The sequence below is a fragment of the Clarias gariepinus genome, chromosome 15 (assembly GCF_024256425.1).
Source record: "Clarias gariepinus isolate MV-2021 ecotype Netherlands chromosome 15, CGAR_prim_01v2, whole genome shotgun sequence".
Lineage (NCBI taxonomy): Eukaryota > Metazoa > Chordata > Actinopteri > Siluriformes > Clariidae > Clarias > Clarias gariepinus.
In genome coordinates, this window is record NC_071114.1 from 4810862 (window position 1) to 4830757 (window position 19896).

General features: G+C 45.5%; 35 non-coding genes across 35 annotated transcripts; all 35 read left to right on the forward strand.

The window, feature by feature from the left end:
• The first annotated feature begins 86 nt into the window (after positions 1-86).
• trnaf-gaa (transfer RNA phenylalanine (anticodon GAA)) lies at positions 87-159 on the forward strand. Its single transcript has one exon. It is a non-coding gene; the product is annotated as a tRNA-Phe (tRNA).
• A 1198-nt stretch (positions 160-1357) lies between these two features.
• Positions 1358-1429, forward strand: trnaq-cug (transfer RNA glutamine (anticodon CUG)). The gene has a single exon. It is a non-coding gene; the product is annotated as a tRNA-Gln (tRNA).
• Positions 1430-1691: 262 nt separating this feature from the next.
• trnaf-gaa (transfer RNA phenylalanine (anticodon GAA)) lies at positions 1692-1764 on the forward strand. The gene has a single exon. It is a non-coding gene; the product is annotated as a tRNA-Phe (tRNA).
• Positions 1765-2368: 604 nt separating this feature from the next.
• Positions 2369-2440, forward strand: trnaq-cug (transfer RNA glutamine (anticodon CUG)). Its single transcript has one exon. It is a non-coding gene; the product is annotated as a tRNA-Gln (tRNA).
• Positions 2441-2702: 262 nt separating this feature from the next.
• On the forward strand, positions 2703-2775 carry trnaf-gaa (transfer RNA phenylalanine (anticodon GAA)). Its single transcript has one exon. It is a non-coding gene; the product is annotated as a tRNA-Phe (tRNA).
• A 604-nt stretch (positions 2776-3379) lies between these two features.
• trnaq-cug (transfer RNA glutamine (anticodon CUG)) lies at positions 3380-3451 on the forward strand. The gene has a single exon. It is a non-coding gene; the product is annotated as a tRNA-Gln (tRNA).
• A 262-nt stretch (positions 3452-3713) lies between these two features.
• On the forward strand, positions 3714-3786 carry trnaf-gaa (transfer RNA phenylalanine (anticodon GAA)). The gene has a single exon. It is a non-coding gene; the product is annotated as a tRNA-Phe (tRNA).
• Positions 3787-4322: 536 nt separating this feature from the next.
• On the forward strand, positions 4323-4394 carry trnaq-cug (transfer RNA glutamine (anticodon CUG)). The gene has a single exon. It is a non-coding gene; the product is annotated as a tRNA-Gln (tRNA).
• Positions 4395-4657: 263 nt separating this feature from the next.
• trnaf-gaa (transfer RNA phenylalanine (anticodon GAA)) lies at positions 4658-4730 on the forward strand. Its single transcript has one exon. It is a non-coding gene; the product is annotated as a tRNA-Phe (tRNA).
• A 604-nt stretch (positions 4731-5334) lies between these two features.
• Positions 5335-5406, forward strand: trnaq-cug (transfer RNA glutamine (anticodon CUG)). The gene has a single exon. It is a non-coding gene; the product is annotated as a tRNA-Gln (tRNA).
• A 262-nt stretch (positions 5407-5668) lies between these two features.
• trnaf-gaa (transfer RNA phenylalanine (anticodon GAA)) lies at positions 5669-5741 on the forward strand. The gene has a single exon. It is a non-coding gene; the product is annotated as a tRNA-Phe (tRNA).
• A 1198-nt stretch (positions 5742-6939) lies between these two features.
• On the forward strand, positions 6940-7011 carry trnaq-cug (transfer RNA glutamine (anticodon CUG)). The gene has a single exon. It is a non-coding gene; the product is annotated as a tRNA-Gln (tRNA).
• Positions 7012-7273: 262 nt separating this feature from the next.
• Positions 7274-7346, forward strand: trnaf-gaa (transfer RNA phenylalanine (anticodon GAA)). Its single transcript has one exon. It is a non-coding gene; the product is annotated as a tRNA-Phe (tRNA).
• Positions 7347-7950: 604 nt separating this feature from the next.
• Positions 7951-8022, forward strand: trnaq-cug (transfer RNA glutamine (anticodon CUG)). The gene has a single exon. It is a non-coding gene; the product is annotated as a tRNA-Gln (tRNA).
• A 262-nt stretch (positions 8023-8284) lies between these two features.
• On the forward strand, positions 8285-8357 carry trnaf-gaa (transfer RNA phenylalanine (anticodon GAA)). The gene has a single exon. It is a non-coding gene; the product is annotated as a tRNA-Phe (tRNA).
• Positions 8358-8961: 604 nt separating this feature from the next.
• On the forward strand, positions 8962-9033 carry trnaq-cug (transfer RNA glutamine (anticodon CUG)). The gene has a single exon. It is a non-coding gene; the product is annotated as a tRNA-Gln (tRNA).
• A 262-nt stretch (positions 9034-9295) lies between these two features.
• On the forward strand, positions 9296-9368 carry trnaf-gaa (transfer RNA phenylalanine (anticodon GAA)). The gene has a single exon. It is a non-coding gene; the product is annotated as a tRNA-Phe (tRNA).
• Positions 9369-9972: 604 nt separating this feature from the next.
• On the forward strand, positions 9973-10044 carry trnaq-cug (transfer RNA glutamine (anticodon CUG)). Its single transcript has one exon. It is a non-coding gene; the product is annotated as a tRNA-Gln (tRNA).
• Positions 10045-10306: 262 nt separating this feature from the next.
• trnaf-gaa (transfer RNA phenylalanine (anticodon GAA)) lies at positions 10307-10379 on the forward strand. The gene has a single exon. It is a non-coding gene; the product is annotated as a tRNA-Phe (tRNA).
• A 604-nt stretch (positions 10380-10983) lies between these two features.
• trnaq-cug (transfer RNA glutamine (anticodon CUG)) lies at positions 10984-11055 on the forward strand. Its single transcript has one exon. It is a non-coding gene; the product is annotated as a tRNA-Gln (tRNA).
• Positions 11056-11317: 262 nt separating this feature from the next.
• trnaf-gaa (transfer RNA phenylalanine (anticodon GAA)) lies at positions 11318-11390 on the forward strand. The gene has a single exon. It is a non-coding gene; the product is annotated as a tRNA-Phe (tRNA).
• A 536-nt stretch (positions 11391-11926) lies between these two features.
• Positions 11927-11998, forward strand: trnaq-cug (transfer RNA glutamine (anticodon CUG)). The gene has a single exon. It is a non-coding gene; the product is annotated as a tRNA-Gln (tRNA).
• Positions 11999-12261: 263 nt separating this feature from the next.
• On the forward strand, positions 12262-12334 carry trnaf-gaa (transfer RNA phenylalanine (anticodon GAA)). Its single transcript has one exon. It is a non-coding gene; the product is annotated as a tRNA-Phe (tRNA).
• A 604-nt stretch (positions 12335-12938) lies between these two features.
• trnaq-cug (transfer RNA glutamine (anticodon CUG)) lies at positions 12939-13010 on the forward strand. Its single transcript has one exon. It is a non-coding gene; the product is annotated as a tRNA-Gln (tRNA).
• Positions 13011-13272: 262 nt separating this feature from the next.
• trnaf-gaa (transfer RNA phenylalanine (anticodon GAA)) lies at positions 13273-13345 on the forward strand. The gene has a single exon. It is a non-coding gene; the product is annotated as a tRNA-Phe (tRNA).
• Positions 13346-14543: 1198 nt separating this feature from the next.
• trnaq-cug (transfer RNA glutamine (anticodon CUG)) lies at positions 14544-14615 on the forward strand. Its single transcript has one exon. It is a non-coding gene; the product is annotated as a tRNA-Gln (tRNA).
• A 262-nt stretch (positions 14616-14877) lies between these two features.
• trnaf-gaa (transfer RNA phenylalanine (anticodon GAA)) lies at positions 14878-14950 on the forward strand. Its single transcript has one exon. It is a non-coding gene; the product is annotated as a tRNA-Phe (tRNA).
• Positions 14951-15554: 604 nt separating this feature from the next.
• On the forward strand, positions 15555-15626 carry trnaq-cug (transfer RNA glutamine (anticodon CUG)). Its single transcript has one exon. It is a non-coding gene; the product is annotated as a tRNA-Gln (tRNA).
• Positions 15627-15888: 262 nt separating this feature from the next.
• trnaf-gaa (transfer RNA phenylalanine (anticodon GAA)) lies at positions 15889-15961 on the forward strand. The gene has a single exon. It is a non-coding gene; the product is annotated as a tRNA-Phe (tRNA).
• A 604-nt stretch (positions 15962-16565) lies between these two features.
• Positions 16566-16637, forward strand: trnaq-cug (transfer RNA glutamine (anticodon CUG)). The gene has a single exon. It is a non-coding gene; the product is annotated as a tRNA-Gln (tRNA).
• Positions 16638-16899: 262 nt separating this feature from the next.
• trnaf-gaa (transfer RNA phenylalanine (anticodon GAA)) lies at positions 16900-16972 on the forward strand. Its single transcript has one exon. It is a non-coding gene; the product is annotated as a tRNA-Phe (tRNA).
• A 1198-nt stretch (positions 16973-18170) lies between these two features.
• On the forward strand, positions 18171-18242 carry trnaq-cug (transfer RNA glutamine (anticodon CUG)). The gene has a single exon. It is a non-coding gene; the product is annotated as a tRNA-Gln (tRNA).
• Positions 18243-18504: 262 nt separating this feature from the next.
• trnaf-gaa (transfer RNA phenylalanine (anticodon GAA)) lies at positions 18505-18577 on the forward strand. Its single transcript has one exon. It is a non-coding gene; the product is annotated as a tRNA-Phe (tRNA).
• Positions 18578-19181: 604 nt separating this feature from the next.
• Positions 19182-19253, forward strand: trnaq-cug (transfer RNA glutamine (anticodon CUG)). Its single transcript has one exon. It is a non-coding gene; the product is annotated as a tRNA-Gln (tRNA).
• Positions 19254-19515: 262 nt separating this feature from the next.
• Positions 19516-19588, forward strand: trnaf-gaa (transfer RNA phenylalanine (anticodon GAA)). Its single transcript has one exon. It is a non-coding gene; the product is annotated as a tRNA-Phe (tRNA).
• The last annotated feature ends 308 nt before the right edge of the window (positions 19589-19896 follow it).

Here is a 19896-nt window from a genome sequence, read left to right on the forward strand (position 1 = left end):
CCACTGTATGGCATGATGAAGCCATTGGCAGTTAACCATAACACATGGTTTGGTTCCATTCTTAAAATAGGATTTTGACTGCACCAGCCGAAATAGCTCAGTTGGGAGAGCGTTAGACTGAAGATCTAAAGGTCCCTGGTTCGATCCCGGGTTTCGGCACTGCCAGATGAGTTTTGGTTACAAGCTCTTAGTGCCCGAGTGCCTGGCTCCGTGCAGCTTATCAGTGTATGGACAAACTGTGGTCATCCCAAACACCAACAAATGGTTCCATGGTGTAATGTCTAGCACTCTGGACTTTGTATCCAGTGATCCGAGTTCAGATCTCGGTGGAACCTTTGCTTGGGAGGGAAGGGTTGCAAGAAATGGCTATGTCAAAGTCCCTACATTTGACTGGTTCTAAAGCAAAGAAACTTGAATAAAAATCATCATCAATTGCTTGCTGGAGTCACTGTGTGGGAAACAAAAGAACTACTCACAGATGGCAGATGGAGATCCTTCTGCAAGAGGAAAAAATATGGAAACTGGCTGACCTGAAGCAAACACACTTTCTCATGCTACGGAGGCGTGGTTCTACAATAAGCTTTGTCTTCTTCTACTTACACAAGACAACAAAAGCTCCGCCCAGTTTCTTTGTGTGATTTCAAAACAAGAGTTAGCACAGTTTAGTGACCTTTGATTACAAGCTCTTATGCTCTGACCTCTTTGCTGTTTGTCAGTATTTGGAAGTGACATGTGGGTCACAAAAAGGCGCTGCATGCAGGTTGGTTCCATGGTGTAATGGTTATTGCCCGAGCGCCTGGCTCCGTGCAGCTTATCAGTGTATGGACAAACTGTGGTCATCCCAAACACCAACAAATGGTTCCATGGTGTAATGTCTAGCACTCTGGACTTTGTATCCAGTGATCCGAGTTCAGATCTCGGTGGAACCTTTGCTTGGGAGGGAAGGGTTGCAAGAAATGGCTATGTCAAAGTCCCTACATTTGCCTGGTTCTAAAGCAAAGAAACTTGAATAAAAATCATCATCCATTGCTTGCTGGAGTCACTGTGTGGGAAACAAAAGAACTACTCACAGATGGCAGATGGAGATCCTTCTGCAAGAGGAAAAAATGTGGAAACTGGCTGACCTGAAGCAAACACACTTTCTCATGCTACGGAGGCGTGGTTCTACAATAAGCTTTGTCTTCTTCTACTTACACAAGACAACCAAAGCTCCGCCCAGTTTCTTTGTGTGATTTCAAAACAAGAGTTAGCACAGTTTAGTGACCTTTGATTACAAGCTCTTACGCTCTGACCTCTTTGCTGTTTCTCAGTATTTGGAAGTGACATGTGGGTCACAAAAAGGCGCTGCGTGCAGGTTGGTTCCATGGTGTAATGGTTAGCACTCTGGACTCTGAATCCAGCGATCCGAGTTCAAATCTCGGTGGGACCTGCAAATCTGCATTGAACCATCCATGCCCCTGAGTTCATTCGTTCCCTTCCACGTGGGTGCTTAGGATGAGCTTTCTGAACAACAAGGTTCTGGGGCAGTTCTTTATCAATTGCTTTTATAATTACAATGACTTGGACTATCAGCTAGCGTTTAATAGCTGCTCACTTGATCATCGGCCACTGTATGGCATGATGAAGCCATTGGCAGTTAACCATAACACATGGTTTGGTTCCATTCTTAAAATAGGATTTTGACTGCACCAGCCGAAATAGCTCAGTTGGGAGAGCGTTAGACTGAAGATCTAAAGGTCCCTGGTTCGATCCCGGGTTTCGGCACTGCCAGATGAGTTTTGGTTACAAGCTCTTAGTGCCCGAGCGCCTGGCTCCGTGCAGCTTATCAGTGTATGGACAAACTGTGGTCATCCCAAACACCAACAAATGGTTCCATGGTGTAATGTCTAGCACTCTGGACTTTGTATCCAGTGATCCGAGTTCAGATCTCGGTGGAACCTTTGCTTGGGAGGGAAGGGTTGCAAGAAATGGCTATGTCAAAGTCCCTACATTTGCCTGGTTCTAAAGCAAAGAAACTTGAATAAAAATCATCATCCATTGCTTGCTGGAGTCACTGTGTGGGAAACAAAAGAACTACTCACAGATGGCAGATGGAGATCCTTCTGCAAGAGGAAAAAATGTGGAAACTGGCTGACCTGAAGCAAACACACTTTCTCATGCTACGGAGGCGTGGTTCTACAATAAGCTTTGTCTTCTTCTACTTACACAAGACAACCAAAGCTCCGCCCAGTTTCTTTGTGTGATTTCAAAACAAGAGTTAGCACAGTTTAGTGACCTTTGATTACAAGCTCTTACGCTCTGACCTCTTTGCTGTTTCTCAGTATTTGGAAGTGACATGTGGGTCACAAAAAGGCGCTGCATGCAGGTTGGTTCCATGGTGTAATGGTTAGCACTCTGGACTCTGAATCCAGCGATCCGAGTTCAAATCTCGGTGGGACCTGCAAATCTGCATTGAACCATCCATGCCCCTGAGTTCATTCGTTCCCTTCCACGTGGGTGCTTAGGATGAGCTTTCTGAACAACAAGGTTCTGGGGCAGTTCTTTATCAATTGCTTTTATAATTACAATGACTTGGACTATCAGCTAGCGTTTAATAGCTGCTCACTTGATCATCGGCCACTGTATGGCATGATGAAGCCATTGGCAGTTAACCATAACACATGGTTTGGTTCCATTCTTAAAATAGGATTTTGACTGCACCAGCCGAAATAGCTCAGTTGGGAGAGCGTTAGACTGAAGATCTAAAGGTCCCTGGTTCGATCCCGGGTTTCGGCACTGCCAGATGAGTTTTGGTTACAAGCTCTTAGTGCCCGAGCGCCTGGCTCCGTGCAGCTTATCAGTGTATGGACAAACTGTGGTCATCCCAAACACCAACAAATGGTTCCATGGTGTAATGTCTAGCACTCTGGACTTTGTATCCAGTGATCCGAGTTCAGATCTCGGTGGAACCTTTGCTTGGGAGGGAAGGGTTGCAAGAAATGGCTATGTCAAAGTCCCTACATTTGCCTGGTTCTAAAGCAAAGAAACTTGAATAAAAATCATCATCCATTGCTTGCTGGAGTCACTGTGTGGGAAACAAAAGAACTACTCACAGATGGCAGATGGAGATCCTTCTGCAAGAGGAAAAAATGTGGAAACTGGCTGACCTGAAGCAAACACACTTTCTCATGCTACGGAGGCGTGGTTCTACAATAAGCTTTGTCTTCTTCTACTTACACAAGACAACCAAAGCTCCGCCCAGTTTCTTTGTGTGATTTCAAAACAAGAGTTAGCACAGTTTAGTGACCTTTGATTACAAGCTCTTACGCTCTGACCTCTTTGCTGTTTCTCAGTATTTGGAAGTGACATGTGGGTCACAAAAAGGCGCTGCGTGCAGGTTGGTTCCATGGTGTAATGGTTAGCACTCTGGACTCTGAATCCAGCGGTCCGAGTTCAAATCTCGGTGGGACCTGCAAATCTGCATTGAACCATCCATGCCCCTGAGTTCATTCGTTCCCTTCCACGTGGGTGCTTAGGATGAGCTTTCTGAACAACAAGGTTCTGGGGCAGTTCTTTATCAATTGCTTTTATAATTACAATGACTTGGACTATCAGCTAGCGTTTAATAGCTGCTCACTTGATCATCGGCCACTGTATGGCATGATGAAGCCATTGGCAGTTAACCATAACACATGGTTTGGTTCCATTCTTAAAATAGGATTTTGACTGCACCAGCCGAAATAGCTCAGTTGGGAGAGCGTTAGACTGAAGATCTAAAGGTCCCTGGTTCGATCCCGGGTTTCGGCACTGCCAGATGAGTTTTGGTTACAAGCTCTTAGTGCCCGAGCGCCTGGCTCCGTGCAGCTTATCAGTGTATGGACAAACTGTGGTCATCCCAAACACCAACAAATGGTTCCATGGTGTAATGTCTAGCACTCTGGACTTTGTATCCAGTGATCCGAGTTCAGATCTCGGTGGAACCTTTGCTTGGGAGGGAAGGGTTGCAAGAAATGGCTATGTCAAAGTCCCTACATTTGCCTGGTTCTAAAGCAAAGAAACTTGAATAAAAATCATCATCAATTGATTGCTGGAGTCACTGTGTGGGAAACAAAAGAACTACTCACAGATGGCAGATGGAGATCCTTCTGCAAGAGGAAAAAATGTGGAAACTGGCTGACCTGAAGCAAACGCACTTTCTCATGCTACAGAGGCGTGGTTCTACAATAAGCTTTGTCTTCTTCTACTTACACAAGACAACAAAAGCTCCGCCCAGTTTCTTTGTGGGCGGAGTCTCAGTATTTGGAAGTGACATGTGGGTCACAAAAAGGCGCTGCGTGCAGGTTGGTTCCATGGTGTAATGGTTAGCACTCTGGACTCTGAATCCAGCGATCCGAGTTCAAATCTCGGTGGGACCTGCAAATCTGCATTGAACCATCCAAGCCCCTGAGTTCATTCGTGCCCTTCCACGTGGGTGCTTAGGATGAGCTTTCTGAACAACAAGGTTCTGAGGCAGTTCTTTATCAATTGCTTTTATAATTACAATGACTTGGACTATTAGCTAGCGTTTTATAGCTGCTCACTTGATCATCGGCCACTGTATGGCATGATGAAGTAAATGGGCAGTTAACCATAACACATGGTTTGGTTCCATTCTTAAAATAGGAATTTGACTGCACCAGCCGAAATAGCTCAGTTGGGAGAGCGTTAGACTGAAGATCTAAAGGTCCCTGGTTCGATCCCGGGTTTCGGCACTGCCAGATGAGTTTTGGTTACAAGCTCTTAGTGCCCGAGCGCCTGGCTCCGTGCAGCTTATCAGTGTATGGACAAACTGTGGTCATCCCAAACACCAACAAATGGTTCCATGGTGTAATGTCTAGCACTCTGGACTTTGTATCCAGTGATCCGAGTTCAGATCTCGGTGGAACCTTTGCTTGGGAGGGAAGGGTTGCAAGAAATGGCTATGTCAAAGTCCCTACATTTGCCTGGTTCTAAAGCAAAGAAACTTGAATAAAAATCATCATCCATTGCTTGCTGGAGTCACTGTGTGGGAAACAAAAGAACTACTCACAGATGGCAGATGGAGATCCTTCTGCAAGAGGAAAAAATGTGGAAACTGGCTGACCTGAAGCAAACACACTTTCTCATGCTACGGAGGCGTGGTTCTACAATAAGCTTTGTCTTCTTCTACTTACACAAGACAACCAAAGCTCCGCCCAGTTTCTTTGTGTGATTTCAAAACAAGAGTTAGCACAGTTTAGTGACCTTTGATTACAAGCCCTTACGCTCTGACCTCTTTGCTGTTTCTCAGTATTTGGAAGTGACATGTGGGTCACAAAAAGGCGCTGCGTGCAGGTTGGTTCCATGGTGTAATGGTTAGCACTCTGGACTCTGAATCCAGCGATCCGAGTTCAAATCTCGGTGGGACCTGCAAATCTGCACTGAACCATCCAAGCCCCTGAGTTCATTCGTTCCCTTCCACGTGGGTGCTTAGGATGAGCTTTCTGAACAACAAGGTTCTGGGGCAGTTCTTTATCAATTGCTTTTATAATTACAATGACTTGGACTATCAGCTAGCGTTTAATAGCTGCTCACTTGATCATCGGCCACTGTATGGCATGATGAAGCCATTGGCAGTTAACCATAACACATGGTTTGGTTCCATTCTTAAAATAGGATTTTGACTGCACCAGCCGAAATAGCTCAGTTGGGAGAGCGTTAGACTGAAGATCTAAAGGTCCCTGGTTCGATCCCGGGTTTCGGCACTGCCAGATGAGTTTTGGTTACAAGCTCTTAGTGCCCGAGTGCCTGGCTCCGTGCAGCTTATCAGTGTATGGACAAACTGTGGTCATCCCAAACACCAACAAATGGTTCCATGGTGTAATGTCTAGCACTCTGGACTTTGTATCCAGTGATCCGAGTTCAGATCTCGGTGGAACCTTTGCTTGGGAGGGAAGGGTTGCAAGAAATGGCTATGTCAAAGTCCCTACATTTGACTGGTTCTAAAGCAAAGAAACTTGAATAAAAATCATCATCAATTGCTTGCTGGAGTCACTGTGTGGGAAACAAAAGAACTACTCACAGATGGCAGATGGAGATCCTTCTGCAAGAGGAAAAAATATGGAAACTGGCTGACCTGAAGCAAACGCACTTTCTCATGCTACGGAGGCGTGGTTCTACAATAAGCTTTGTCTTTTTCTACTTACACAAGACAACAAAAGCTCCGCCCAGTTTCTTTGTGTGATTTCAAAACAAGAGTTAGCACAGTTTAGTGACCTTTGATTACAAGCTCTTATGCTCTGACCTCTTTGCTGTTTGTCAGTATTTGGAAGTGACATGTGGGTCACAAAAAGGCGCTGCATGCAGGTTGGTTCCATGGTGTAATGGTTATTGCCCGAGCGCCTGGCTCCGTGCAGCTTATCAGTGTATGGACAAACTGTGGTCATCCCAAACACCAACAAATGGTTCCATGGTGTAATGTCTAGCACTCTGGACTTTGTATCCAGTGATCCGAGTTCAGATCTCGGTGGAACCTTTGCTTGGGAGGGAAGGGTTGCAAGAAATGGCTATGTCAAAGTCCCTACATTTGCCTGGTTCTAAAGCAAAGAAACTTGAATAAAAATCATCATCCATTGCTTGCTGGAGTCACTGTGTGGGAAACAAAAGAACTACTCACAGATGGCAGATGGAGATCCTTCTGCAAGAGGAAAAAATGTGGAAACTGGCTGACCTGAAGCAAACACACTTTCTCATGCTACGGAGGCGTGGTTCTACAATAAGCTTTGTCTTCTTCTACTTACACAAGACAACCAAAGCTCCGCCCAGTTTCTTTGTGTGATTTCAAAACAAGAGTTAGCACAGTTTAGTGACCTTTGATTACAAGCTCTTACGCTCTGACCTCTTTGCTGTTTCTCAGTATTTGGAAGTGACATGTGGGTCACAAAAAGGCGCTGCGTGCAGGTTGGTTCCATGGTGTAATGGTTAGCACTCTGGACTCTGAATCCAGCGATCCGAGTTCAAATCTCGGTGGGACCTGCAAATCTGCATTGAACCATCCATGCCCCTGAGTTCATTCGTTCCCTTCCACGTGGGTGCTTAGGATGAGCTTTCTGAACAACAAGGTTCTGGGGCAGTTCTTTATCAATTGCTTTTATAATTACAATGACTTGGACTATCAGCTAGCGTTTAATAGCTGCTCACTTGATCATCGGCCACTGTATGGCATGATGAAGCCATTGGCAGTTAACCATAACACATGGTTTGGTTCCATTCTTAAAATAGGATTTTGACTGCACCAGCCGAAATAGCTCAGTTGGGAGAGCGTTAGACTGAAGATCTAAAGGTCCCTGGTTCGATCCCGGGTTTCGGCACTGCCAGATGAGTTTTGGTTACAAGCTCTTAGTGCCCGAGCGCCTGGCTCCGTGCAGCTTATCAGTGTATGGACAAACTGTGGTCATCCCAAACACCAACAAATGGTTCCATGGTGTAATGTCTAGCACTCTGGACTTTGTATCCAGTGATCCGAGTTCAGATCTCGGTGGAACCTTTGCTTGGGAGGGAAGGGTTGCAAGAAATGGCTATGTCAAAGTCCCTACATTTGCCTGGTTCTAAAGCAAAGAAACTTGAATAAAAATCATCATCCATTGCTTGCTGGAGTCACTGTGTGGGAAACAAAAGAACTACTCACAGATGGCAGATGGAGATCCTTCTGCAAGAGGAAAAAATGTGGAAACTGGCTGACCTGAAGCAAACACACTTTCTCATGCTACGGAGGCGTGGTTCTACAATAAGCTTTGTCTTCTTCTACTTACACAAGACAACCAAAGCTCCGCCCAGTTTCTTTGTGTGATTTCAAAACAAGAGTTAGCACAGTTTAGTGACCTTTGATTACAAGCTCTTACGCTCTGACCTCTTTGCTGTTTCTCAGTATTTGGAAGTGACATGTGGGTCACAAAAAGGCGCTGCGTGCAGGTTGGTTCCATGGTGTAATGGTTAGCACTCTGGACTCTGAATCCAGCGGTCCGAGTTCAAATCTCGGTGGGACCTGCAAATCTGCATTGAACCATCCATGCCCCTGAGTTCATTCGTTCCCTTCCACGTGGGTGCTTAGGATGAGCTTTCTGAACAACAAGGTTCTGGGGCAGTCCTTTATCAATTGCTTTTATAATTACAATGACTTGGACTATCAGCTAGCGTTTAATAGCTGCTCACTTGATCATCGGCCACTGTATGGCATGATGAAGCCATTGGCAGTTAACCATAACACATGGTTTGGTTCCATTCTTAAAATAGGATTTTGACTGCACCAGCCGAAATAGCTCAGTTGGGAGAGCGTTAGACTGAAGATCTAAAGGTCCCTGGTTCGATCCCGGGTTTCGGCACTGCCAGATGAGTTTTGGTTACAAGCTCTTAGTGCCCGAGCGCCTGGCTCCGTGCAGCTTATCAGTGTATGGACAAACTGTGGTCATCCCAAACACCAACAAATGGTTCCATGGTGTAATGTCTAGCACTCTGGACTTTGTATCCAGTGATCCGAGTTCAGATCTCGGTGGAACCTTTGCTTGGGAGGGAAGGGTTGCAAGAAATGGCTATGTCAAAGTCCCTACATTTGCCTGGTTCTAAAGCAAAGAAACTTGAATAAAAATCATCATCCATTGCTTGCTGGAGTCACTGTGTGGGAAACAAAAGAACTACTCACAGATGGCAGATGGAGATCCTTCTGCAAGAGGAAAAAATGTGGAAACTGGCTGACCTGAAGCAAACACACTTTCTCATGCTACGGAGGCGTGGTTCTACAATAAGCTTTGTCTTCTTCTACTTACACAAGACAACCAAAGCTCCGCCCAGTTTCTTTGTGTGATTTCAAAACAAGAGTTAGCACAGTTTAGTGACCTTTGATTACAAGCTCTTACGCTCTGACCTCTTTGCTGTTTCTCAGTATTTGGAAGTGACATGTGGGTCACAAAAAGGCGCTGCGTGCAGGTTGGTTCCATGGTGTAATGGTTAGCACTCTGGACTCTGAATCCAGCGATCCGAGTTCAAATCTCGGTGGGACCTGCAAATCTGCATTGAACCATCCATGCCCCTGAGTTCATTCGTTCCCTTCCACGTGGGTGCTTAGGATGAGCTTTCTGAACAACAAGGTTCTGGGGCAGTTCTTTATCAATTGCTTTTATAATTACAATGACTTGGACTATCAGCTAGCGTTTAATAGCTGCTCACTTGATCATCGGCCACTGTATGGCATGATGAAGCCATTGGCAGTTAACCATAACACATGGTTTGGTTCCATTCTTAAAATAGGATTTTGACTGCACCAGCCGAAATAGCTCAGTTGGGAGAGCGTTAGACTGAAGATCTAAAGGTCCCTGGTTCGATCCCGGGTTTCGGCACTGCCAGATGAGTTTTGGTTACAAGCTCTTAGTGCCCGAGCGCCTGGCTCCGTGCAGCTTATCAGTGTATGGACAAACTGTGGTCATCCCAAACACCAACAAATGGTTCCATGGTGTAATGTCTAGCACTCTGGACTTTGTATCCAGTGATCCGAGTTCAGATCTCGGTGGAACCTTTGCTTGGGAGGGAAGGGTTGCAAGAAATGGCTATGTCAAAGTCCCTACATTTGCCTGGTTCTAAAGCAAAGAAACTTGAATAAAAATCATCATCCATTGCTTGCTGGAGTCACTGTGTGGGAAACAAAAGAACTACTCACAGATGGCAGATGGAGATCCTTCTGCAAGAGGAAAAAATGTGGAAACTGGCTGACCTGAAGCAAACACACTTTCTCATGCTACGGAGGCGTGGTTCTACAATAAGCTTTGTCTTCTTCTACTTACACAAGACAACCAAAGCTCCGCCCAGTTTCTTTGTGTGATTTCAAAACAAGAGTTAGCACAGTTTAGTGACCTTTGATTACAAGCTCTTACGCTCTGACCTCTTTGCTGTTTCTCAGTATTTGGAAGTGACATGTGGGTCACAAAAAGGCGCTGCATGCAGGTTGGTTCCATGGTGTAATGGTTAGCACTCTGGACTCTGAATCCAGCGATCCGAGTTCAAATCTCGGTGGGACCTGCAAATCTGCATTGAACCATCCATGCCCCTGAGTTCATTCGTTCCCTTCCACGTGGGTGCTTAGGATGAGCTTTCTGAACAACAAGGTTCTGGGGCAGTTCTTTATCAATTGCTTTTATAATTACAATGACTTGGACTATCAGCTAGCGTTTAATAGCTGCTCACTTGATCATCGGCCACTGTATGGCATGATGAAGCCATTGGCAGTTAACCATAACACATGGTTTGGTTCCATTCTTAAAATAGGATTTTGACTGCACCAGCCGAAATAGCTCAGTTGGGAGAGCGTTAGACTGAAGATCTAAAGGTCCCTGGTTCGATCCCGGGTTTCGGCACTGCCAGATGAGTTTTGGTTACAAGCTCTTAGTGCCCGAGCGCCTGGCTCCGTGCAGCTTATCAGTGTATGGACAAACTGTGGTCATCCCAAACACCAACAAATGGTTCCATGGTGTAATGTCTAGCACTCTGGACTTTGTATCCAGTGATCCGAGTTCAGATCTCGGTGGAACCTTTGCTTGGGAGGGAAGGGTTGCAAGAAATGGCTATGTCAAAGTCCCTACATTTGCCTGGTTCTAAAGCAAAGAAACTTGAATAAAAATCATCATCCATTGCTTGCTGGAGTCACTGTGTGGGAAACAAAAGAACTACTCACAGATGGCAGATGGAGATCCTTCTGCAAGAGGAAAAAATGTGGAAACTGGCTGACCTGAAGCAAACACACTTTCTCATGCTACGGAGGCGTGGTTCTACAATAAGCTTTGTCTTCTTCTACTTACACAAGACAACCAAAGCTCCGCCCAGTTTCTTTGTGTGATTTCAAAACAAGAGTTAGCACAGTTTAGTGACCTTTGATTACAAGCTCTTACGCTCTGACCTCTTTGCTGTTTCTCAGTATTTGGAAGTGACATGTGGGTCACAAAAAGGCGCTGCGTGCAGGTTGGTTCCATGGTGTAATGGTTAGCACTCTGGACTCTGAATCCAGCGGTCCGAGTTCAAATCTCGGTGGGACCTGCAAATCTGCATTGAACCATCCATGCCCCTGAGTTCATTCGTTCCCTTCCACGTGGGTGCTTAGGATGAGCTTTCTGAACAACAAGGTTCTGGGGCAGTTCTTTATCAATTGCTTTTATAATTACAATGACTTGGACTATCAGCTAGCGTTTAATAGCTGCTCACTTGATCATCGGCCACTGTATGGCATGATGAAGCCATTGGCAGTTAACCATAACACATGGTTTGGTTCCATTCTTAAAATAGGATTTTGACTGCACCAGCCGAAATAGCTCAGTTGGGAGAGCGTTAGACTGAAGATCTAAAGGTCCCTGGTTCGATCCCGGGTTTCGGCACTGCCAGATGAGTTTTGGTTACAAGCTCTTAGTGCCCGAGCGCCTGGCTCCGTGCAGCTTATCAGTGTATGGACAAACTGTGGTCATCCCAAACACCAACAAATGGTTCCATGGTGTAATGTCTAGCACTCTGGACTTTGTATCCAGTGATCCGAGTTCAGATCTCGGTGGAACCTTTGCTTGGGAGGGAAGGGTTGCAAGAAATGGCTATGTCAAAGTCCCTACATTTGCCTGGTTCTAAAGCAAAGAAACTTGAATAAAAATCATCATCAATTGATTGCTGGAGTCACTGTGTGGGAAACAAAAGAACTACTCACAGATGGCAGATGGAGATCCTTCTGCAAGAGGAAAAAATGTGGAAACTGGCTGACCTGAAGCAAACGCACTTTCTCATGCTACAGAGGCGTGGTTCTACAATAAGCTTTGTCTTTTTCTACTTACACAAGACAACCAAAGCTCCGCCCAGTTTCTTTGTGGGCGGAGTCTCAGTATTTGGAAGTGACATGTGGGTCACAAAAAGGCGCTGCGTGCAGGTTGGTTCCATGGTGTAATGGTTAGCACTCTGGACTCTGAATCCAGCGATCCGAGTTCAAATCTCGGTGGGACCTGCAAATCTGCATTGAACCATCCAAGCCCCTGAGTTCATTCGTGCCCTTCCACGTGGGTGCTTAGGATGAGCTTTCTGAACAACAAGGTTCTGAGGCAGTTCTTTATCAATTGCTTTTATAATTACAATGACTTGGACTATTAGCTAGCGTTTTATAGCTGCTCACTTGATCATCGGCCACTGTATGGCATGATGAAGTAAATGGGCAGTTAACCATAACACATGGTTTGGTTCCATTCTTAAAATAGGAATTTGACTGCACCAGCCGAAATAGCTCAGTTGGGAGAGCGTTAGACTGAAGATCTAAAGGTCCCTGGTTCGATCCCGGGTTTCGGCACTGCCAGATGAGTTTTGGTTACAAGCTCTTAGTGCCCGAGCGCCTGGCTCCGTGCAGCTTATCAGTGTATGGACAAACTGTGGTCATCCCAAACACCAACAAATGGTTCCATGGTGTAATGTCTAGCACTCTGGACTTTGTATCCAGTGATCCGAGTTCAGATCTCGGTGGAACCTTTGCTTGGGAGGGAAGGGTTGCAAGAAATGGCTATGTCAAAGTCCCTACATTTGCCTGGTTCTAAAGCAAAGAAACTTGAATAAAAATCATCATCCATTGCTTGCTGGAGTCACTGTGTGGGAAACAAAAGAACTACTCACAGATGGCAGATGGAGATCCTTCTGCAAGAGGAAAAAATGTGGAAACTGGCTGACCTGAAGCAAACACACTTTCTCATGCTACGGAGGCGTGGTTCTACAATAAGCTTTGTCTTCTTCTACTTACACAAGACAACCAAAGCTCCGCCCAGTTTCTTTGTGTGATTTCAAAACAAGAGTTAGCACAGTTTAGTGACCTTTGATTACAAGCCCTTACGCTCTGACCTCTTTGCTGTTTCTCAGTATTTGGAAGTGACATGTGGGTCACAAAAAGGCGCTGCGTGCAGGTTGGTTCCATGGTGTAATGGTTAGCACTCTGGACTCTGAATCCAGCGATCCGAGTTCAAATCTCGGTGGGACCTGCAAATCTGCACTGAACCATCCAAGCCCCTGAGTTCATTCGTTCCCTTCCACGTGGGTGCTTAGGATGAGCTTTCTGAACAACAAGGTTCTGGGGCAGTTCTTTATCAATTGCTTTTATAATTACAATGACTTGGACTATCAGCTAGCGTTTAATAGCTGCTCACTTGATCATCGGCCACTGTATGGCATGATGAAGCCATTGGCAGTTAACCATAACACATGGTTTGGTTCCATTCTTAAAATAGGATTTTGACTGCACCAGCCGAAATAGCTCAGTTGGGAGAGCGTTAGACTGAAGATCTAAAGGTCCCTGGTTCGATCCCGGGTTTCGGCACTGCCAGATGAGTTTTGGTTACAAGCTCTTAGTGCCCGAGTGCCTGGCTCCGTGCAGCTTATCAGTGTATGGACAAACTGTGGTCATCCCAAACACCAACAAATGGTTCCATGGTGTAATGTCTAGCACTCTGGACTTTGTATCCAGTGATCCGAGTTCAGATCTCGGTGGAACCTTTGCTTGGGAGGGAAGGGTTGCAAGAAATGGCTATGTCAAAGTCCCTACATTTGACTGGTTCTAAAGCAAAGAAACTTGAATAAAAATCATCATCAATTGCTTGCTGGAGTCACTGTGTGGGAAACAAAAGAACTACTCACAGATGGCAGATGGAGATCCTTCTGCAAGAGGAAAATATGTGGAAACTGGCTGGCCTGAAGCAAACGCACTTTCTCATGCTACGGAGGCGTGGTTCTACAATAAGCTTTGTCTTCTTCTACTTACACAAGACAACAAAAGCTCCGCCCAGTTTCTTTGTGTGATTTCAAAACAAGAGTTAGCACAGTTTAGTGACCTTTGATTACAAGCTCTTATGCTCTGACCTCTTTGCTGTTTGTCAGTATTTGGAAGTGACATGTGGGTCACAAAAAGGCGCTGCATGCAGGTTGGTTCCATGGTGTAATGGTTATTGCCCGAGCGCCTGGCTCCGTGCAGCTTATCAGTGTATGGACAAACTGTGGTCATCCCAAACACCAACAAATGGTTCCATGGTGTAATGTCTAGCACTCTGGACTTTGTATCCAGTGATCCGAGTTCAGATCTCGGTGGAACCTTTGCTTGGGAGGGAAGGGTTGCAAGAAATGGCTATGTCAAAGTCCCTACATTTGCCTGGTTCTAAAGCAAAGAAACTTGAATAAAAATCATCATCCATTGCTTGCTGGAGTCACTGTGTGGGAAACAAAAGAACTACTCACAGATGGCAGATGGAGATCCTTCTGCAAGAGGAAAAAATGTGGAAACTGGCTGACCTGAAGCAAACACACTTTCTCATGCTACGGAGGCGTGGTTCTACAATAAGCTTTGTCTTCTTCTACTTACACAAGACAACCAAAGCTCCGCCCAGTTTCTTTGTGTGATTTCAAAACAAGAGTTAGCACAGTTTAGTGACCTTTGATTACAAGCTCTTACGCTCTGACCTCTTTGCTGTTTCTCAGTATTTGGAAGTGACATGTGGGTCACAAAAAGGCGCTGCGTGCAGGTTGGTTCCATGGTGTAATGGTTAGCACTCTGGACTCTGAATCCAGCGATCCGAGTTCAAATCTCGGTGGGACCTGCAAATCTGCATTGAACCATCCATGCCCCTGAGTTCATTCGTTCCCTTCCACGTGGGTGCTTAGGATGAGCTTTCTGAACAACAAGGTTCTGGGGCAGTTCTTTATCAATTGCTTTTATAATTACAATGACTTGGACTATCAGCTAGCGTTTAATAGCTGCTCACTTGATCATCGGCCACTGTATGGCATGATGAAGCCATTGGCAGTTAACCATAACACATGGTTTGGTTCCATTCTTAAAATAGGATTTTGACTGCACCAGCCGAAATAGCTCAGTTGGGAGAGCGTTAGACTGAAGATCTAAAGGTCCCTGGTTCGATCCCGGGTTTCGGCACTGCCAGATGAGTTTTGGTTACAAGCTCTTAGTGCCCGAGCGCCTGGCTCCGTGCAGCTTATCAGTGTATGGACAAACTGTGGTCATCCCAAACACCAACAAATGGTTCCATGGTGTAATGTCTAGCACTCTGGACTTTGTATCCAGTGATCCGAGTTCAGATCTCGGTGGAACCTTTGCTTGGGAGGGAAGGGTTGCAAGAAATGGCTATGTCAAAGTCCCTACATTTGCCTGGTTCTAAAGCAAAGAAACTTGAATAAAAATCATCATCCATTGCTTGCTGGAGTCACTGTGTGGGAAACAAAAGAACTACTCACAGATGGCAGATGGAGATCCTTCTGCAAGAGGAAAAAATGTGGAAACTGGCTGACCTGAAGCAAACACACTTTCTCATGCTACGGAGGCGTGGTTCTACAATAAGCTTTGTCTTCTTCTACTTACACAAGACAACCAAAGCTCCGCCCAGTTTCTTTGTGTGATTTCAAAACAAGAGTTAGCACAGTTTAGTGACCTTTGATTACAAGCTCTTACGCTCTGACCTCTTTGCTGTTTCTCAGTATTTGGAAGTGACATGTGGGTCACAAAAAGGCGCTGCATGCAGGTTGGTTCCATGGTGTAATGGTTAGCACTCTGGACTCTGAATCCAGCGATCCGAGTTCAAATCTCGGTGGGACCTGCAAATCTGCATTGAACCATCCATGCCCCTGAGTTCATTCGTTCCCTTCCACGTGGGTGCTTAGGATGAGCTTTCTGAACAACAAGGTTCTGGGGCAGTTCTTTATCAATTGCTTTTATAATTACAATGACTTGGACTATCAGCTAGCGTTTAATAGCTGCTCACTTGATCATCGGCCACTGTATGGCATGATGAAGCCATTGGCAGTTAACCATAACACATGGTTTGGTTCCATTCTTAAAATAGGATTTTGACTGCACCAGCCGAAATAGCTCAGTTGGGAGAGCGTTAGACTGAAGATCTAAAGGTCCCTGGTTCGATCCCGGGTTTCGGCACTGCCAGATGAGTTTTGGTTACAAGCTCTTAGTGCCCGAGCGCCTGGCTCCGTGCAGCTTATCAGTGTATGGACAAACTGTGGTCATCCCAAACACCAACAAATGGTTCCATGGTGTAATGTCTAGCACTCTGGACTTTGTATCCAGTGATCCGAGTTCAGATCTCGGTGGAACCTTTGCTTGGGAGGGAAGGGTTGCAAGAAATGGCTATGTCAAAGTCCCTACATTTGCCTGGTTCTAAAGCAAAGAAACTTGAATAAAAATCATCATCCATTGCTTGCTGGAGTCACTGTGTGGGAAACAAAAGAACTACTCACAGATGGCAGATGGAGATCCTTCTGCAAGAGGAAAAAATGTGGAAACTGGCTGACCTGAAGCAAACACACTTTCTCATGCTACGGAGGCGTGGTTCTACAATAAGCTTTGTCTTCTTCTACTTACACAAGACAACCAAAGCTCCGCCCAGTTTCTTTGTGTGATTTCAAAACAAGAGTTAGCACAGTTTAGTGACCTTTGATTACAAGCTCTTACGCTCTGACCTCTTTGCTGTTTCTCAGTATTTGGAAGTGACATGTGGGTCACAAAAAGGCGCTGCGTGCAGGTTGGTTCCATGGTGTAATGGTTAGCACTCTGGACTCTGAATCCAGCGGTCCGAGTTCAAATCTCGGTGGGACCTGCAAATCTGCATTGAACCATCCATGCCCCTGAGTTCATTCGTTCCCTTCCACGTGGGTGCTTAGGATGAGCTTTCTGAACAACAAGGTTCTGGGGCAGTCCTTTATCAATTGCTTTTATAATTACAATGACTTGGACTATCAGCTAGCGTTTAATAGCTGCTCACTTGATCATCGGCCACTGTATGGCATGATGAAGCCATTGGCAGTTAACCATAACACATGGTTTGGTTCCATTCTTAAAATAGGATTTTGACTGCACCAGCCGAAATAGCTCAGTTGGGAGAGCGTTAGACTGAAGATCTAAAGGTCCCTGGTTCGATCCCGGGTTTCGGCACTGCCAGATGAGTTTTGGTTACAAGCTCTTAGTGCCCGAGCGCCTGGCTCCGTGCAGCTTATCAGTGTATGGACAAACTGTGGTCATCCCAAACACCAACAAATGGTTCCATGGTGTAATGTCTAGCACTCTGGACTTTGTATCCAGTGATCCGAGTTCAGATCTCGGTGGAACCTTTGCTTGGGAGGGAAGGGTTGCAAGAAATGGCTATGTCAAAGTCCCTACATTTGCCTGGTTCTAAAGCAAAGAAACTTGAATAAAAATCATCATCCATTGCTTGCTGGAGTCACTGTGTGGGAAACAAAAGAACTACTCACAGATGGCAGATGGAGATCCTTCTGCAAGAGGAAAAAATATGGAAACTGGCTGACCTGAAGCAAACACACTTTCTCATGCTACGGAGGCGTGGTTCTACAATAAGCTTTGTCTTCTTCTACTTACACAAGACAACAAAAGCTCCGCCCAGTTTCTTTGTGTGATTTCAAAACAAGAGTTAGCACAGTTTAGTGACCTTTGATTACAAGCTCTTATGCTCTGACCTCTTTGCTGTTTGTCAGTATTTGGAAGTGACATGTGGGTCACAAAAAGGCGCTGCATGCAGGTTGGTTCCATGGTGTAATGGTTATTGCCCGAGCGCCTGGCTCCGTGCAGCTTATCAGTGTATGGACAAACTGTGGTCATCCCAAACACCAACAAATGGTTCCATGGTGTAATGTCTAGCACTCTGGACTTTGTATCCAGTGATCCGAGTTCAGATCTCGGTGGAACCTTTGCTTGGGAGGGAAGGGTTGCAAGAAATGGCTATGTCAAAGTCCCTACATTTGCCTGGTTCTAAAGCAAAGAAACTTGAATAAAAATCATCATCCATTGCTTGCTGGAGTCACTGTGTGGGAAACAAAAGAACTACTCACAGATGGCAGATGGAGATCCTTCTGCAAGAGGAAAAAATGTGGAAACTGGCTGACCTGAAGCAAACACACTTTCTCATGCTACGGAGGCGTGGTTCTACAATAAGCTTTGTCTTCTTCTACTTACACAAGACAACCAAAGCTCCGCCCAGTTTCTTTGTGTGATTTCAAAACAAGAGTTAGCACAGTTTAGTGACCTTTGATTACAAGCTCTTACGCTCTGACCTCTTTGCTGTTTCTCAGTATTTGGAAGTGACATGTGGGTCACAAAAAGGCGCTACGTGCAGGTTGGTTCCATGGTGTAATGGTTAGCACTCTGGACTCTGAATCCAGCGATCCGAGTTCAAATCTCGGTGGGACCTGCAAATCTGCATTGAACCATCCATGCCCCTGAGTTCATTCGTTCCCTTCCACGTGGGTGCTTAGGATGAGCTTTCTGAACAACAAGGTTCTGGGGCAGTTCTTTATCAATTGCTTTTATAATTACAATGACTTGGACTATCAGCTAGCGTTTAATAGCTGCTCACTTGATCATCGGCCACTGTATGGCATGATGAAGCCATTGGCAGTTAACCATAACACATGGTTTGGTTCCATTCTTAAAATAGGATTTTGACTGCACCAGCCGAAATAGCTCAGTTGGGAGAGCGTTAGACTGAAGATCTAAAGGTCCCTGGTTCGATCCCGGGTTTCGGCACTGCCAGATGAGTTTTGGTTACAAGCTCTTAGTGCCCGAGCGCCTGGCTCCGTGCAGCTTATCAGTGTATGGACAAACTGTGGTCATCCCAAACACCAACAAATGGTTCCATGGTGTAATGTCTAGCACTCTGGACTTTGTATCCAGTGATCCGAGTTCAGATCTCGGTGGAACCTTTGCTTGGGAGGGAAGGGTTGCAAGAAATGGCTATGTCAAAGTCCCTACATTTGCCTGGTTCTAAAGCAAAGAAACTTGAATAAAAATCATCATCCATTGCTTGCTGGAGTCACTGTGTGGGAAACAAAAGAACTACTCACAGATGGCAGATGGAGATCCTTCTGCAAGAGGAAAAAATGTGGAAACTGGCTGACCTGAAGCAAACACACTTTCTCATGCTACGGAGGCGTGGTTCTACAATAAGCTTTGTCTTCTTCTACTTACACAAGACAACCAAAGCTCCGCCCAGTTTCTTTGTGTGATTTCAAAACAAGAGTTAGCACAGTTTAGTGACCTTTGATTACAAGCTCTTACGCTCTGACCTCTTTGCTGTTTCTCAGTATTTGGAAGTGACATGTGGGTCACAAAAAGGCGCTGCATGCAGGTTGGTTCCATGGTGTAATGGTTAGCACTCTGGACTCTGAATCCAGCGATCCGAGTTCAAATCTCGGTGGGACCTGCAAATCTGCATTGAACCATCCATGCCCCTGAGTTCATTCGTTCCCTTCCACGTGGGTGCTTAGGATGAGCTTTCTGAACAACAAGGTTCTGGGGCAGTTCTTTATCAATTGCTTTTATAATTACAATGACTTGGACTATCAGCTAGCGTTTAATAGCTGCTCACTTGATCATCGGCCACTGTATGGCATGATGAAGCCATTGGCAGTTAACCATAACACATGGTTTGGTTCCATTCTTAAAATAGGATTTTGACTGCACCAGCCGAAATAGCTCAGTTGGGAGAGCGTTAGACTGAAGATCTAAAGGTCCCTGGTTCGATCCCGGGTTTCGGCACTGCCAGATGAGTTTTGGTTACAAGCTCTTAGTGCCCGAGCGCCTGGCTCCGTGCAGCTTATCAGTGTATGGACAAACTGTGGTCATCCCAAACACCAACAAATGGTTCCATGGTGTAATGTCTAGCACTCTGGACTTTGTATCCAGTGATCCGAGTTCAGATCTCGGTGGAACCTTTGCTTGGGAGGGAAGGGTTGCAAGAAATGGCTATGTCAAAGTCCCTACATTTGCCTGGTTCTAAAGCAAAGAAACTTGAATAAAAATCATCATCCATTGCTTGCTGGAGTCACTGTGTGGGAAACAAAAGA